At 47.3% G+C, this 15406-nt stretch overlaps 1 protein-coding gene across 4 annotated transcripts in view; it reads left to right on the forward strand.

Moving 5' to 3' along the window:
• Nucleotides 1-15142: 15142 nt before the first annotated feature.
• The window catches only part of SUPT20H (SPT20 homolog, SAGA complex component), a 447817-nt gene continuing 447553 nt past the window's right edge, over nucleotides 15143-15406 (forward strand). For 2 of the 4 annotated variants that reach the window (XM_086935080.1, XM_086935082.1), the window contains exon 1: nucleotides 15143-15250. The gene's annotated coding sequence lies outside the window, so the exon portion shown is untranslated. The remainder of the gene's footprint in view (nucleotides 15251-15406) is intronic. The other 2 variants (XM_086935081.1, XM_086935083.1) reach the window with 2 other exon arrangements.

Raw genomic sequence — 15406 nt, forward strand, 5'->3', positions numbered from 1 at the left:
TAATCAACTTTATTTTTGGAGAGCCAGAGTGTATGCTTAGGTCTTGCTGCTCAGGACAAATAGTAATAGCAAAGTAGAGGTATTATGAGAGAAATAGAAGAACTATCAATAAGTGAACTTTCACACTGGGGTTTGTGACGGGAAATCAAGTTACCTATCCCTACAGATGCATAGCGAGTCATTTGCCTGCTAACCTCTGCCCACCGGCACCCCCAACATGAAAGGACAAGCGTTAAAAATGCAATAGGTTTCACCTTTTATTAAGCTAAAGATATTAGCTTTGCTAGTAGTATTGTACGTTAATTGTGCAATATGTAATGGCTTTATAAATGAAACAAAAGGCATTACAATGGCAAATACATAAAGCAAAAGCATTGGCATAGCCAATAGGTCTCCCCTCTGGGACCTTATAAGTGTTTTGCCAGAGGTGTTTGGAAGTTTGGTAAGAGATGCAATTTAACATAAAGGGATCCCATACCTCGTTGACACATGCAGTGCCCACAGTTCAAATGAGAAGAGGGCATGGGGAAACCTCTTATAAGATCTCAATCAATGGGGCAGGCACGTGTTACTGCAACTTGTGCGTGCTTTCACCGTATAAATATTTAACACATGATCCGAGGCAGTTGAATGCTAGAAGCGAGAAGGGAGAGAGCGTGAAAGGGAGAGAGCGTGAAAGAGAGAGAGCGTGAAAGAGAGAGAGCGAAAGAGAGGAGAGAGAGAGAAGGAGAGAGAGAGAAGGAGAGAGAGAGGAGAGAGAGAGAGAGAAGGAAAGAGAGAGAGAGAGGAGAGAGAGAGAAGGTGAGAGAGAAGAGAGGAGAAGCAGAGAGAGAGAGAAGGAAGGAGAGAGAAGGAGAGAGAGGGATAGAGAGAGAAGTAAGGAGAGAGAGAGAAGTAAGGAGAGAGAAGTAAGGAGAGAGAGAGAAGTAATGAGAGAGAGAGAGAAGGAAGGAGAGAGAGAAGGAAGGAGAGTGAGAAGGAAGGAGAGAGAGAAGGAAGGAGAGAAGTAGAGAGAAGGAGAGAGAGAAGGTGAGAGGAGAGAGAGAAGGTGAGAGGAGAGAGAGGAGAGAGGAGAGAGAGAAGGAAAGAGAGAAGGAGAGAGGAGAGAGAGAAGGAGAGAGAGGAGAGAGGAGAGAGAGAGGAGAGAGAGAGAGAGAGAGAGAGAGAGGGAGAAGGAGAGAGAGGAGAGAGAGGAGAGAGGAGAGAGAGAGGGGAGAGAGGGGAGAGAAAGAGAGAGGAGAGAGGAGAGAGAGAGAGAGCTGACCTCATTATAACTAATGAACCTGACCTTATCATCCTGACGGAAACTTAGCTAAACGAATCATCCTCACCCATCTTAGACATTTTAGTTCCCCCAAACTATTACATCACAAGACTTGATCGACCTGATAAGCTAGGGGATTGTCCAAAAGCATCAAGTCAAAGCTTTTCTGTCCGACCTCACCCTGTCCCAAATGTGTGATAGTCCCACCCACGATAAGGGCTCAACCCTTGATATAGTGATCTCCAAAGCAGACTTTTTCAGCTTGAATCGATTCTTCCTTGCGACTGGTCTGACCACCACATAATCACTTTCCATATCAAGGAAGTAGTGAAATTACTCTCTATCCAACCTACGAGAACAAAAATTGGGAGGAGGAACCTAGATAACCTCAATCCTTTCACACTCGCAACCACCAGCCACATATTCACACCACCACCAGACGGATTAGATAATGTACATGACTTGACCGATCACTACTTCAACTCTATGAACATGGTACTCGACAACATAGCACCCCTACAATTGAAAAGAGTCAGCACAAAAGACTCAAACCCTTGGTATGACGGTAGGCTAAATGAAGACAGAAGATCACTGAGAGCAATTGAAAGACAATGGAGATCCGCTCCATCCGCTGCCCACCTCTAACTACTAAGGAGCACCAGAAACTCCTATTACAGAAAGATTAGACGCTCAAAAGCTGACTTCATATGTAAACAATTAGACCAAGCTAAGAATCGCTCCAGAAAACTATTTGAAATAATCAAAACTCAATCAAAGGGTGTCTCCCACGCCCCCCAAGCTAGTCCGGAAATACTCCCCAATTGCGAGAAGCTTGCCGCCTTTTTGACTACAAAGACCGAGGATTTAAAGACAGACCTACGTAACGACCCACTATCCCACACACACTATTACCACGCTGACTACACCAGTGACCCCGCCTAACTGTTCTTCAAAGCTCGACCTCAAGAACAACTCTTCCTGGACCACCTTCAACTTCTACAGCGAAGAAGTGATCTTAAATACGCTCATGGCTTTGAATCCCTCTAACCATTTCACAGATCCACTCCCAGCAACCCACTTAAAAACCTTCATGCCACAGCTAGTTCCTCTATGGACTAGGATTATAAATACCTCTCTTTTGCAAGGAACCCTCCCCGACATCCTCAAAGCTGGTCAGGTAACCCCCATTCTAAAGAAAGTTTCAGCTGACCCGTCAGACCCGAACAATTATCGCCCTATATCCAACATTTCGACCCTGGCGAAACTGCTCAAAAAGTGTGTCCACATGCAGCTTAGTAATCATATCGACCACTTCAATCTGCTGGATCAATTCCAATCAGGCTTTCGATCTGGGCATAGTACCGAATCAGCCATGACCCACATCATACATGACGCCCTACAAATACTGGATCAAAATAAAGCCTGTTTGTTAATCCTCCTTGACTTATCCTCAGCCTTCGACACAGTCAAACACAGCAACCTACTAGAACTCCTAAAACATAGAATGGGTTTATCTGGAACAGTGTTAAACTGGTTCACTTCCTTCCTCCAAGACAGAACGCAAAGATTCAACATCAACCAATCTTTATCTAACCCCACCCCAGTCACCCTGGGAGTACCCCAGGGATTTATTTATTTATTTATTTGTTGCCATTTATAAAGCGCGACAAATACCCGCAGGCGTCTTGGCGCTAAAAATATTTGCGTAAATATTGCTCAGTGCAGCTTGCAACATCCGGGATCATTCAGGGAGTGAAACTATTGGTTAAACAACCAGGTTTTTAGTTTCTTGCGGAACTGAAGGGTGACGGACTTAGTCTGATGTCCTGCGGCAAAGTGTTCCATAGTTTAGGTGCCGCTATCAGAAAGCGACGATCACCCCAAGATACTGTTTTGGACCGGGGGATCACTAGCTGGTTAAGGTTAGAGGACCGAAGCTGTCTGGGGGGGGTGATATGGAACCAGCTGGTCCATTAGAAATTGGGGACCTTTGTTGTTTAAGGATTTGTACACTATGCATAGCAATTTAAATTTGATCCTGTTCTGGATGGCCAACCAATGTAATCGTTTTATTGTTTCGGAAATGGCAGCAAATTTTGGGATTCCTGAAAGTAGACGTGCTGCGGCGTTTTGTATCGACTGCAGCTTTTTTAAAACCCTAACCTGGGTGTTTAGAAATAAACCGTTACAATAGTTGAGTGCCGAAAGGACCAAGGAGCTAACCAGAGTTTTAGTGGCAGCTGCTGGTAGAAACTGACTTATTTTTCTGATCATGCGTAATTTGTAGTGAGCTGTAGTTGCCACTTTATTCGCATGGTCCATAAAAGTAAGGCCCTCGTCAAAGGTGACTCCCAGGTTTCTAACCTTGGCTGCTGGAGTAGGGGGTGCTCCAAATGTAGATGGCCACCAAAATAAAGACCAAGGTGGTAGAAGTGGACCAAAAATAACTACCTCGGTTTTTTCCGAGTTGAGTTTCAGGCAATTTATTGCCATCCACTCTCCTATTTCCAGCATTCCCCTTTGGAAGCGTTGGGCCGCCTCCACTCCGTCACCTTTAATGGCCAGTACCAATTGCGTGTCATCTGCGTACGAGGTTAGGCTCATCCCATGGCTTTTGATGACACTAGCAAGGTCCGACACATAGATATTAAATAGTGTCGGACTGAGGGATGAGCCTTGAGGTACTCCACATGGCAGAGACAACTGGGCAGATTGGTATGGCCCCAAGGTAACGGCCTGGGTTCTGTCCTTGAGGAACGAGGCAAGCAGTTTTATTGCTGTTTAGCAAACGCCCATTTTACCGACACGGTCGACCAAGATCTTATGGTCGACCGTGTCGAAAGCCGCAGACAGATCCAGCAATACCAAGACTGCCGTCCCACCCTGGTCTCGGATTGCTCGCACATCGTCTGTCGCTTTAATTAAGGCGGTTTCGGTCCCATGATATTTTCGGAATCCGAATTGTGTGTCATCCAGCAATCTGTGTTTCTCGATATACTCCGACAGTTGTGAGTTCATAGCCTTTTCGACCACTTTTGCTATAAAAGGGAGACTGGCTATAGGCCTATAGTTTTTAGTTCACTTTTGTCAAGACCTGGTTTCTTTAAAAGGGGTTTCAGTAATGTATTTTTTAAGGCTGTGGGATATATTCCTGAGCTCAGGATGGAGTTGCATACTTGAGTAATGATCGGCATTATAGCGTCCATCACCGGAAGAAGAACGAACAAAGGGCAGGGATCCAGTGCCGATCCTGTTTTGATTGTGGTGACAATGGCTCTTACAAGGTCATAGATTAAGGGGTTGAAGCTAGCAAAGATGGTTGGATGTGTATTGGGAAGGGTAGGGTTGATTGTGGTAGTTAGAGGCAAAAGCTTGATAAATATCATCTACTTTGGAGAAAAAGAAGCTGGCGAGCTCGTCGCACATTGTTTGTGATGGAAGTGGGGTAAGGTCGGGAACGTTACCTGACAATGTTTTAGTTATTTCGTATAATTGTTTGCTGGAATGTTGGGCTTGCTCAATTTGGGCAGAGTAAAAAGACTTTTTGGCTTTTACTATCATTCCTTTATAAACCGCAAGTGATTCTTTATAGTGCGTTCTGCTTGCTACGTCATATATTTTCCTCCCCTGCCTTTCACAGTTCCTGCTGTGTTGTTTTTGCTTTTTTGATTCATCTGTATACCATGGGGCTGTTGGCCTGGATCGGTTTTTGGATATAGACTTAATAGGAACCAGGAGATTAGTAGCAAGGCCAAGCCAGTCCTGGAATTGTAGTGTTGCCGTGTTTGGTTCGGATGAAATCAGCGGTCGCGTACTATCTAACTGGTTTTTAAGATCTAGCTGATTTATATTCTTCCAAGCTTTAAAAGAGATTGGAGCATGAGGGTTAACTTTCTTGTACTCAGGGGCTGTAATTGTCATAGTACTGAAAACGGCATAGTGATCGGTCCACGGCATTGGTAGAATATCTGAAACCTGAAGGCCCTCGACATTAGAAAATATGCCATCTAATGTGTGCCCTGCCAAATGAGTGGGTGAGGCAACCAGTTGTCTGAGCCCCAATGTATCCATATCAGAGAGCAAGGCAAGGGTATCACTCTGGTTCTTATCTTCCAAAGGAGTCCTCGGTGGCCAGCGATTCCAGTATAGTACTTAGGCCAGATAGAAAGCCTGCCCTGACTCCTGGGGGTCGGTAAAGAAGTATCCCTTTAAAATTGCATAGGGCACTAAGTTTAATTCTGAACTGTAGAGCTTCACATGAGGTGTCTGGAATATGTGAGGTTGTAATAGCAAACCTTTCTCTAGCTTTAATAGCTAACCCTCCTCCTTTTTTTCTGATTCTGTCCTGTCTGTAAACTGTATAGCTATTAGGTGTAGCAACCACTAGATCCGGTTCAGAAGAAATATCAGCCCATGTTGCCGTTATAAAAAGAAGGTCTAGATTATAATCGGTTATAAGGTCGGCTATTTCCTGTCTGTGTTTGCAGAGAGAACGAGCATTAATAAGGGCCATAAGTATGGATGTTTCTCTACCTTTAATGTGTATCTTAGCGTGCTGTCTGACCTTAATTGTTGTTATCACTTCATTACAGTGTGGGCAGTGCAACACCGCGTCCTTTGGGGTTAGTGTCAGGTCATGTCGGATACAGCCGGGTGCCTGAGGTGGTCGTAGGTCCAGCAGAGATGAACGGGAGTAGACCGTGTGCCGAGTGTTATATATCGGCCAGGGGTCATGGCCCTAGGCCCGGTGCAGACGGGCTTGCGTCCGCTGCGCCCGTCGCGCGGGCGAGAGGGTCTATTGTTTTTATCCATAATTTGATGAGTGGGAGGAGGGTGGAAGGGACGATCAGCTAGACCGCCAGCCTTCCCCTAAGCAAGATGGCGACTTAAGTGGCTGGAATGACTTGTCAGCGCGTGATAGCAGCGGCGCTGTGCCAGGGCAAGTAAGCAACCTTGGGCGACGCAAGTCTCGCACCCAGGTGGGAACTGCTATTTAAAAATGAACTAATAAAATATTTACAGTTTAGTAAAAACTTTATTTTTAAATCAATAACGGAACAAGTATTCAATGATAGTTGCACCAGAGCGCGCAGAGAACCCCCGGCTTCCGCCTCAGGGGTGAAAATTTGCAAATGAGCAAATATCACGGAGCGATGTAAGCACGTCCTTAAGTATCCTGGGAGGGCGGGAGGGACGATCAGCTAGACCGCCAGCCTTCCCCTAAGGAAGATGGCGACTGAAGTGGCTGGAATGACTTGTCAGCGCGTGGTAGCAGCGGCGCTGTGCCAGGGCAAGTGAAAATAGCAACCTCGGGCGACGCAAGTCTCGCACCCAGGTGGGAACTGCTATTTAAAAATGAACTAATAAAATATTTACAGTTTTGTAAAAACGTTATTTTTAAATCAATAACGGAACAAGTATTCAATGATAGTTGCACCAGAGCGCGCAGAGAACCCCCGGCTTCCGCCTCAGGGGGGAAAATGAGCAAATGAGCAAATATATATATATCTTCCCTCTCCCGACACTCTTTAATCTGTTTATGGAACCACTCACTGAGCTTCTCAGCTCCTCAAACACCCAATATCACATTACCTCCTCGTTAGTCTTTCTCGCCACATGACTAGCAAAGTGAGCTTCAGCTCCACACCAGAACCCTTCAAAGCAAAAAGTCAGCCTCCCATCCCTTCCCAAGATGGCCGACCCATTACCCACAGACCTCTATAAGAGGCGGGCCGGCCCAACCCATCAGCTTGTTTTTTTTAGTTCTGTGCTGCAGATTCTCCAGAGCGTGTTTCAGGTAAGTGGTGCCTGCTGTAGCAGGTACTTGGGTCCTTGGTTGGTGGTCCTGCTCTAGCGGGCTCTGGGCTCTTGGACCCCCTCCCTCCTTCCCCCGGGTTCCTGTGGGGGCCGGGTAGGCTCTGCCCTAGCGTGCCAAGGTTTTGCAGGGGGGGACAGGGTGGTCTGGGACTCTGCTTTGCAGCCCCTTCTGACCTCCCGGCAGTGTAGGCGATATGGCGTTCGCTCTTTTAGCCTGGGATTTTATTTTCTCCTTGTTTCCTGCTCCCGGTCTCGGGCTGGGTGGACGGGGCATGGTGGCTTCGGCTGTCCCAACTCGCCCCCTTTCGCGGACTTGTGCGGCCGCGGGGCGTTACCGCCCTGTTTTCCTCATGGTGTTCCAGATGCTGGGCCTTATTTTGGGTTTCCTTCACCTGCTTGGGGGTCCCGGTGGGCTGTTCTTCACCTCTTCGGGCTCCGTGGGTGGCCTTGTGGGCTTTCTGCTGTTGGCCAGTTGGGTTCCCTATGTGGCCGGTCTCTTGGGTGTTGTGTCCGGTACCTTCCTGGGTCCCTTTTTGCTTTGTGCCTCCCTGAGTCGTCTCCTTGGTGTTGCGCTCCCTTCCGGGGGGTCCTTTGTGCGACTGGGGTCTGTGTCCCGCCTGTTTGATTCCTTGCGGGTGGGGTTGTGGTGACCCTCGTTTTTTCTTTTTTCGTTCGGTTGACGTGCTGGTTTCCTTTGCACCCCTTTCTGTTCTTGTGGCTCCTACCTGTCTGTTTGGTCGCTGCCCAGTCCTCTGGTGTTTCCGGCTCTCTCGCGGTTGGGGGTCCACCGTGTGGTGTTGCTGTGTTTCTGTCGGACTGTGTCTCTTTTCTAGCTGTGGCTTTTGGTTGGGTCGCTCTGGTGGGGATGCCCTTGGTTCCTCTGCCTGGGCTTCTGATCCCCTCTCGTTTTTGACTGTCCGTTGGGCTGTCTTGGTGTGCTTGGACCAGCTTGCTGCTTTCTGTTCTGGGGCTGTTGCTTTTGGCTCCGTCCGGTCTGGTTCCGTGCCTTCCCTGTCCTCCTTCGGCTTTTGGTTAGTGAGGATTTTCTGGCGACTCTTTGTGTCTCGAAGGTCCGAGTTTTTGGCCCTTCCGGTGTCTTTCTGTCCCGGGCTGGTTCTTCCTGCTCGTGGTTGCCTCTCTCTGTGGGGGTCCTTCCACTCGTCTGGTCTGTTGGGTTTGCCCTCCTTCATGGGCATCCTTTCTGGTCCTTTGGTTTCTTGTGAGTTTCCATGAAGCCGCTCGACTTTGGTATGTGCTCACTTTGTTAGTCATGTGGCGAGGAAGACTAACGAGGAGGTAATGCCCCGGTTACTTACTGGTAATCTTCATTACTCTGAGTGTAGTCTTCCTCGCCACATGAGTTCCCATCCCTCCCTCCCTCCCTGTCTGGCTATCGGCTTCATGTTTGTGCTTGGTGGTTTCAGGCTGATGGGTTGGGCCGGCCCGCCTCTTATAGATGTCAGGTGGTAATGGGTCGGCCATCTTGGGAAGGGATGGGAGGCATGGGAGGCTGACTTTTTGCTTTGGAGGGTTCTGGTGTGGAGCTGAAGCTCACTTAGTTAGTCATGTGGCGAGGAAGACTATACTCGGAGTAATGAAGATTACCGGTAAGTAACCGGGGCGTGTACGCTGACGACACACAGCTCTACATTAAGGTCGACTCTCTTGAAGACATCAAGTCCCTTAACTCAACGGTACAAAAAACAAAGATCTGGCTGGCAAACAACCATCTAAAACTTAACACACTAAAAACAGAATTCCTCCTCATCGCTCCCCACAAACAAACAGACATGATCCGTGAATGGATGCAGCACCTAACTGCACTCGATGGTCAACCTCACATTATTGATTCTGCGAAATCCCTAGCAATAACTCTGGACAAAAATCTAAACATGCAGAAACACATCAGCGCTGCAACTAAAGGAGCCAATCTTTAGATGAACACCCTGAGAAGACAAACCATTCTTACCCGCGAATGACCTTAAATAGGCAGTCCAAGCCCTAGTAATTCCCAGAGTGGATTATGGGAGTGTCGCTCTCTGCGGCCTTCCCAGATCAACAACCGCTCTGCTAAGAGCCTCAATCAATACAGCCGCCAGACTCATCAGGCTCCAGAAGGAACTGCCACATTTCCCCCGACCTTCGTGCCCTCAACTGGTTACCTTTTGAGGCCAGAATCCAGTTGAAAATCGCCTGTATGACTCATAACGCATTGCACCAAAAAACACAGAGATACCCTGTGGAGAAACTATTACTATCAGGTGGTAGCAGAACAACTAGTTCTGACAATCTTCTTCTTAAACCACAACGTTTCTCGAAGAAAAAAACGTATAATCGTACATTCTCAGGAATGGCCCCCAGAATTTGGAACGCCTTACACACAGAAACAAGACTGAATCAGTCTGCTGCTCTCTGAAAACAAGCATTTGCAATGCAATAGGTCTCGCAGCATTAAAGTTTGAGTTACTGGCATTGTAAATGACAATGCTTTGCATATTTTTTTTTCTTTAATTTGCAATTGGTATATAAACATTATTTGTGAATGGTTAGCTGTTGCTTATGCGAGTTAGTGTTAGTGTTTTCTGACTCTAGAGCAAGCTGTGATGGCGGACCCATTACCGTGCGCTGTCACTGTGCCCCTGTTCCATCCTCCCTGTACGTATATCAGGGTGTCTTTGCGTCTGCCAGAGCATGTCGGTATATCAACTCGAGTGTCCGTTAGCGTCTCCTGTGTCGCTATCTACGGTCTCTGAATGAGCCGATCTCTTCCTGCCGCAGTACAATTTCAGTGTTGCCTGTTAATACTTTGTCACACTGTTCTGTGCTCGTTCCTGTTAAACGCCCTGTGACAGTGTCTCCTTCACACAGTGCTGTCCTTGATACCCGTCATTGCACTGTCAGTGTCTCATTGCCCAGTTTCAGCTCGTTAGGACAAAAAGCATGAAATAGTCACAGCAGGGTCTCCCTATAGTGTGCTGTCTCCCGACTCCCTGTAGTGTACTGTCTCCGTAGTGTACTGTCTCCGTAGTGTGCTGTCTCCCTCTAGTGTGCTGTCTCCCTCTAGTGTGCTGTCTCCCTGTAGTGTGCTGTCTCCCTGTAGTGTGCTGTCTCTAGTGTGCTGTCTCTAGTGTGCTGTCTCCCTGTAGTGTGCTGTCTCCCTATAGTGTGCTGTCTCCCTATAGTGTGCTGTCTCCTCTCCTAGAGTGTAGTCAGTTTTCCGTGCCCAAGTGTAAGTGAATGTCGGCCACTTGACTCAATGCCTTGCCATCCTAATGCACATAAGTGTATCCCTAATTGAACATGTCAGTGTCTCATCTCCATTCTGTCCGTTTCCAATGTCCCAGTGTACTGCATGCGACTCCTGTCCTAGCGGTCACCGTCTCTTGTTCCAGTGTACAATGGTGTCTTATTCTCCAATGCTTGCACCAGACCTAAACAAGGAATGAAAGCAGATAGCTTTCTGTCTTGGAGTACAATAATTGTACTCTAAGACAGCCAGGCGCCTTATATTTCTTGACAGTACCGCAGTTATTTGTTCTGCGAAGCGCAGCCAGGGATTGGTGCAATATCCAAGCAGTAAATGACCTGTCAGTTAACAGAACACCACAATGACTATTTCTCCCTGGGGCGGGTCCTCTAAAGAGGGCTTTGCTCCCCCAGTTTGGTTGTTTGATCTGTGTCACAAAGTATCCCTAGATGAAATAGGTTTACTAAATATTCCTACCCGAGGAAAGACACACAACCTGAAAATGCGAGGATAGGGCACCTGTTCAGCAGCCCAGGGACTGCTGAAACAATGTCTCTCACCTTGTTCTCGCACGACAAATAACACAAGTAAATCATGAAATGATATAAACCCCTATGAACTGCATTTAATACTGCTTCCTGCAGTGGGAAAATAACGATAATTTAGTACAACACCTATGAGGAAAAATAAATTGGATATTTACTAAGTAAGCTTTACACACTAATCAGTACATAAGATGTGCATCAAGTAATTGTATACATTCTTGTTCATCAGTAAACTAGAGCCCAGTGAAAAGTGCAGTTCCGAGGTAGTGTCCCAAAGTTCCCTGTCCCCATTGTGCACCCCGGATGCAATACCTCGAAAGTTTGGACCTGTTGTTGCACTTACTACCTGATAGTGGAAGGTGCTGTAAAGTCTGCAGCAGAGCTAGCTCCCACAATGCAGTTTGGATGCATGGTTTGTAAAAGCTGCACTTTCCCAAGTAATGATGCTGTCTGCAGCGCACATAAAGCGACAATTTTATAGGCTGCAGCTTAGCACAGCATTCACCTGCCAGACTATACCGCTTTTATCTGCATGATATCGCTCTAAACAAGCTGGAGATTGGGGAGGGGGCAGGGTGGAGCGCTTGCACCTGGGAGGTTGTTCTCACCCCCTCAGGGAAGTTATTTTCGGGGCAAGATCGCGTTAAATAATCCTTGGCTTTATGGGTCGCCCTCTTTATGCAAACCTGCAACAGAGTTACAGGGCTATCCAAAAGACTTCGGTGTGAAAAGCAACCTCAAGAAAGATCCCATGGGGGCTTCATACCAATACCCTGGGAGTCCTTCTGGCAGGGCCCCTGGATGAAAGCGGCACCTTGATATTCCCAAGTTGAGTTGTAAACCTGACTCACTGGGGACCAACCTGGTAAGGCTTCACCTCCGTGCACAAGTGTTTTTTTCCTTGACTGGAGGGTTCTAGGTGTGGGGTGAACCCCCAAAGGTTCAGCACCAGATGTCATGTATTTCTGGTCCACATCGGCAAATCAGGCCGGCAGCCAGTTTAGGTCATATCAACACTGGCTGCCCTTGGATCGCCGGTAAGTTAACCCAATATCATACCCAAAAAAACTGGAACATAACTTTCTCCAAACAAACTGGTGTGGTCGCAGTCATTCACTTGTGTACTTTGCCTCTGCTTGTACTTGCTTGTGTAATTAAGAATGTGTGCCTGGCTATAGGCTATCTGTGCTATGAAACTTCTAGTGGGCTGTGTATGCCTGGAGGATGGTTGGTTGTGCTTAACTGAAAGGGTGGGTAGTTGACTTTATATGGATAAGTGAATAGTTGTGTATGTGTTAAAGGGCGGTAGCTACGTTTCTGTGGGGTCGAGTGTGTCAAACTGTACAATCGCATTTTGGACAGAAGCAAAGAAATGAAGAAGCAAGACAAAGCCAACAGCTTTTTCCTCATTACTACGACTGCTGCAGAAGGCGCTTCGAGGCGTCTGCGTATCAGCCATTTTGAATCGACTGAACAGGACAGCCAAACCCATAAAATCACTACAACACCTACGAGGAAGGAAATCGGAGTTTTTCCTGTCTGGTTGTTTCGGTGTTTTTTTAAGCAAACCGCCTCTCTTACGAAAGATCGAGCCCACAGCCAAACCCGGGCTGTCCTCTCGCATTACAGACAAACACAGAGGCCTCCGCTGACACCAAGTGAAACAGAATACCTTACACCAGGCATTATTAATGAAGGAGACAGATTAATTTCCTATTTATGAGAACCTAACCAACTGGCCAGTCCGCTGACAGCACTATTAATGACTCTTAATGCCCCGCAGGCGGTAATGGGGCATCCGGGAGCGCAGCAATTTGTATTAAGGATTTAGACATAAAAAAAAAAAGACAAACCTCGAGGGAGCGAGGCAGGAGGAGGACGCTACTGCGCGCGCACTCCTAAAAACGAAACCTATGGTGGGGGCGGGACTTCAGTTTTGTGAAGCCCGCGCCCACAGAGTGCCTGGAGGAGCTGTGGTGCCCGAGGGAGAGCCCCGCGGTCGGAGGCTGCACAAGTCCGGAGTGCCGGTGAACAGGGAAGGGGGGGATGCCTGTATGTGTGCGTGTGTCTGTGTGTGCGACGGCGGAGGGAGGGGAGGGGGGGGGGACGGAGGGGAGATGTCTCTACGTGCGTGTATGTGTGCTTGTGTATGTGTGTGTGTATGTGTGTGCGCATGCGTGCAGGGGGGGTGTGTGCCTGTGTATGTATGCGCTTCCCAGGAGACAGACACGGCGAGCGCGTGGCCTGCGCCGATCGCATTTTGAGAGAAGCGCGCGGCCGGCGCTGTCTCCTGGGAAGCAGAGTCAGTAACAATAGATCTCGGCGAGTACAGTGCTTACGCACTGTATCGCTACGAGACCTAAAAAGAAGTGAAAGCGATCCTCTTATCTAGCTTCACCTGAACTTTCTTATATATACTTGTGGATATGTACGATTCGCTAACTTTTACCAGGAATGCATTTAATTAATTCTTTATATTCTTATGTATTTGTCAATCACCTTTATGTGCCTGTAAAGCGGTCTAATACCCGCAAGGGTCTTGTTCGCGCTATACAAAACTGTCAAAATAAATAAATGAGAAAGAGAGAGAGAGCGAGCAGGAGAGAGAGAGAGCGAGAAGAGGAGAGAGAAGAGAGAGAACAGAGAGAAGGAGCGGAGAGAGAAAGGGAGAGCACCTAACTGCACTCGATGGTCAACCTCGAAGGAGAGAGAGAGAGGAGCAGAGAGAGGGAGAGAAGCATTGGGCCATGATGCTTGGTTGGAAATGCTGCCTGTGCAGCTCCTGTTGAGACCCCAGCTCGAGGTAATACATAATCCTCCATTAAGGCAGGTAGTTTTACCGCGTCTCAGCCGCTGTGCAAACATCGCCACCAGGACACACAGGCTCCTGGGGCCGAGTGCCGCTTGGCCATGATTGAAACCCAATGTGCTGGAATTAATTGGAAATATTAATGTGATTTATCTCAGGGCTCGATCCCTCTGCCTCAATACTTTAGCAGTAGGCCAGGTTGTAACTGGATAATATATGGCTGGGATCGATAGTTGCAGATGTAACAAGACCGACTTCATTTTTACAGAGATCTTAGAAGTCAAGGTAAATTAGCGCAAACAGGGAATACGTAATTGGCCCTGTCTTACTAATATATACAAACGAGTTAAAAACATTGCATGCACATGGAACGAAACCAGAATGATAGCCAGTTTTGCGAAAGTAGAAATTGCAAGATGTTGGAATGCGTCGGACTAAGTTTCCTAAATAGGGAGTAAACCTCAATCGCCACAGGCAACCAGCCCTTTCAATTACACAAATAGCAAACAAAATAAGGAACCAGCATTACCACGGCTAAGTTATTTGAAGCATTTATCCGTATGCTTTGAAACGCATCCATGAAAACTGCCAGTGTTTTAGAAGATGTGCTGCTCTGCACACTACACAGTTTGGGGAACGTGACCAGCATTCACCAATAGAGCGCACATTCATTTAGTAATGAAAGCTCACTACAAGTTGCAAGGACACAAGTAATGCTCAACAATATACAGTATTCACATAAATAAATGTGTTTAGCCTTCTTTGATTGACAACTTTTCAGTAGATCGAAAACGGTTCCACTAGGTCGAGAATCTTGAATACACGCAGGTGCACTTGGAACCAACATGGGACCTACAATACACGGGCAGTAATTTATTTTTCCTCACGACGAAGAACTTGCTGTAAAACACATTTTTGAGGCTTTTTGCAATTTTCCACAACTTACATAGGCACGCACTACGTCACACATACACAAAAATACACATGCTCAAACACAAAAGGTGCATATTAAACAAGCAGGCAGGCTGATACAGACAAACATCAAACACACATAATGCACACACATTGCAACGCAGGCATTCATTATAACACGTACGAAGCACAGACATGCAGGGAACTGAGTCTGAATTAGGCCACTTAATGAAAACTCGTGCTTTCCGAAAAATGAGCAGCTTGGACCGAGAGCGGAGGATCGATGCTGCTCTTTTTTAAGAAAGGCAGCGCTATGAATGGGGGCTCTGACCCAGGATGGGCGCGTGCAGATATAGCATGGGGCTTGCTCCGATGGACTAACATCTACCCCCTGGTAGCAGCTGCAGCACAGTAGAGTTTGAAAAATAAAAACACCGATGGCAATCCATCTATCCCTTTTATGGCCATTGCACTCGAGGCGGTCTTCGTTCTTGCCGCAGAACAATCACGTAACTTCCGGCGCTCCCGGATGTGCGTAGGCTTTTGCAAGAGGAATCCTCCGGCTTCCGGTTTATGCAAAGGTACTAGAGCTGCTCTCCACTGAGCTGAGGACCTGCGGTTCGAGTCCCAGCCAGCCGGCAGACTATTGGTTTACAGTAGGTGATTTTGGCATTGTGTTCGAGACAGCTGTGCTTTTTAAAAATTTATTTTAGTATTGTGATGGAGTGAATTCGGCAGTCACCATGACGACAAAGCTTGTTTTCCTTTGCAAGACCTATTCCTCGGGCAGGTCTGTCCGCAGTTGTTTAATG

This window comes from Lissotriton vulgaris, chromosome 8, assembly GCF_964263255.1.
Source record: "Lissotriton vulgaris chromosome 8, aLisVul1.2, whole genome shotgun sequence".
NCBI lineage: Eukaryota > Metazoa > Chordata > Amphibia > Caudata > Salamandridae > Lissotriton > Lissotriton vulgaris.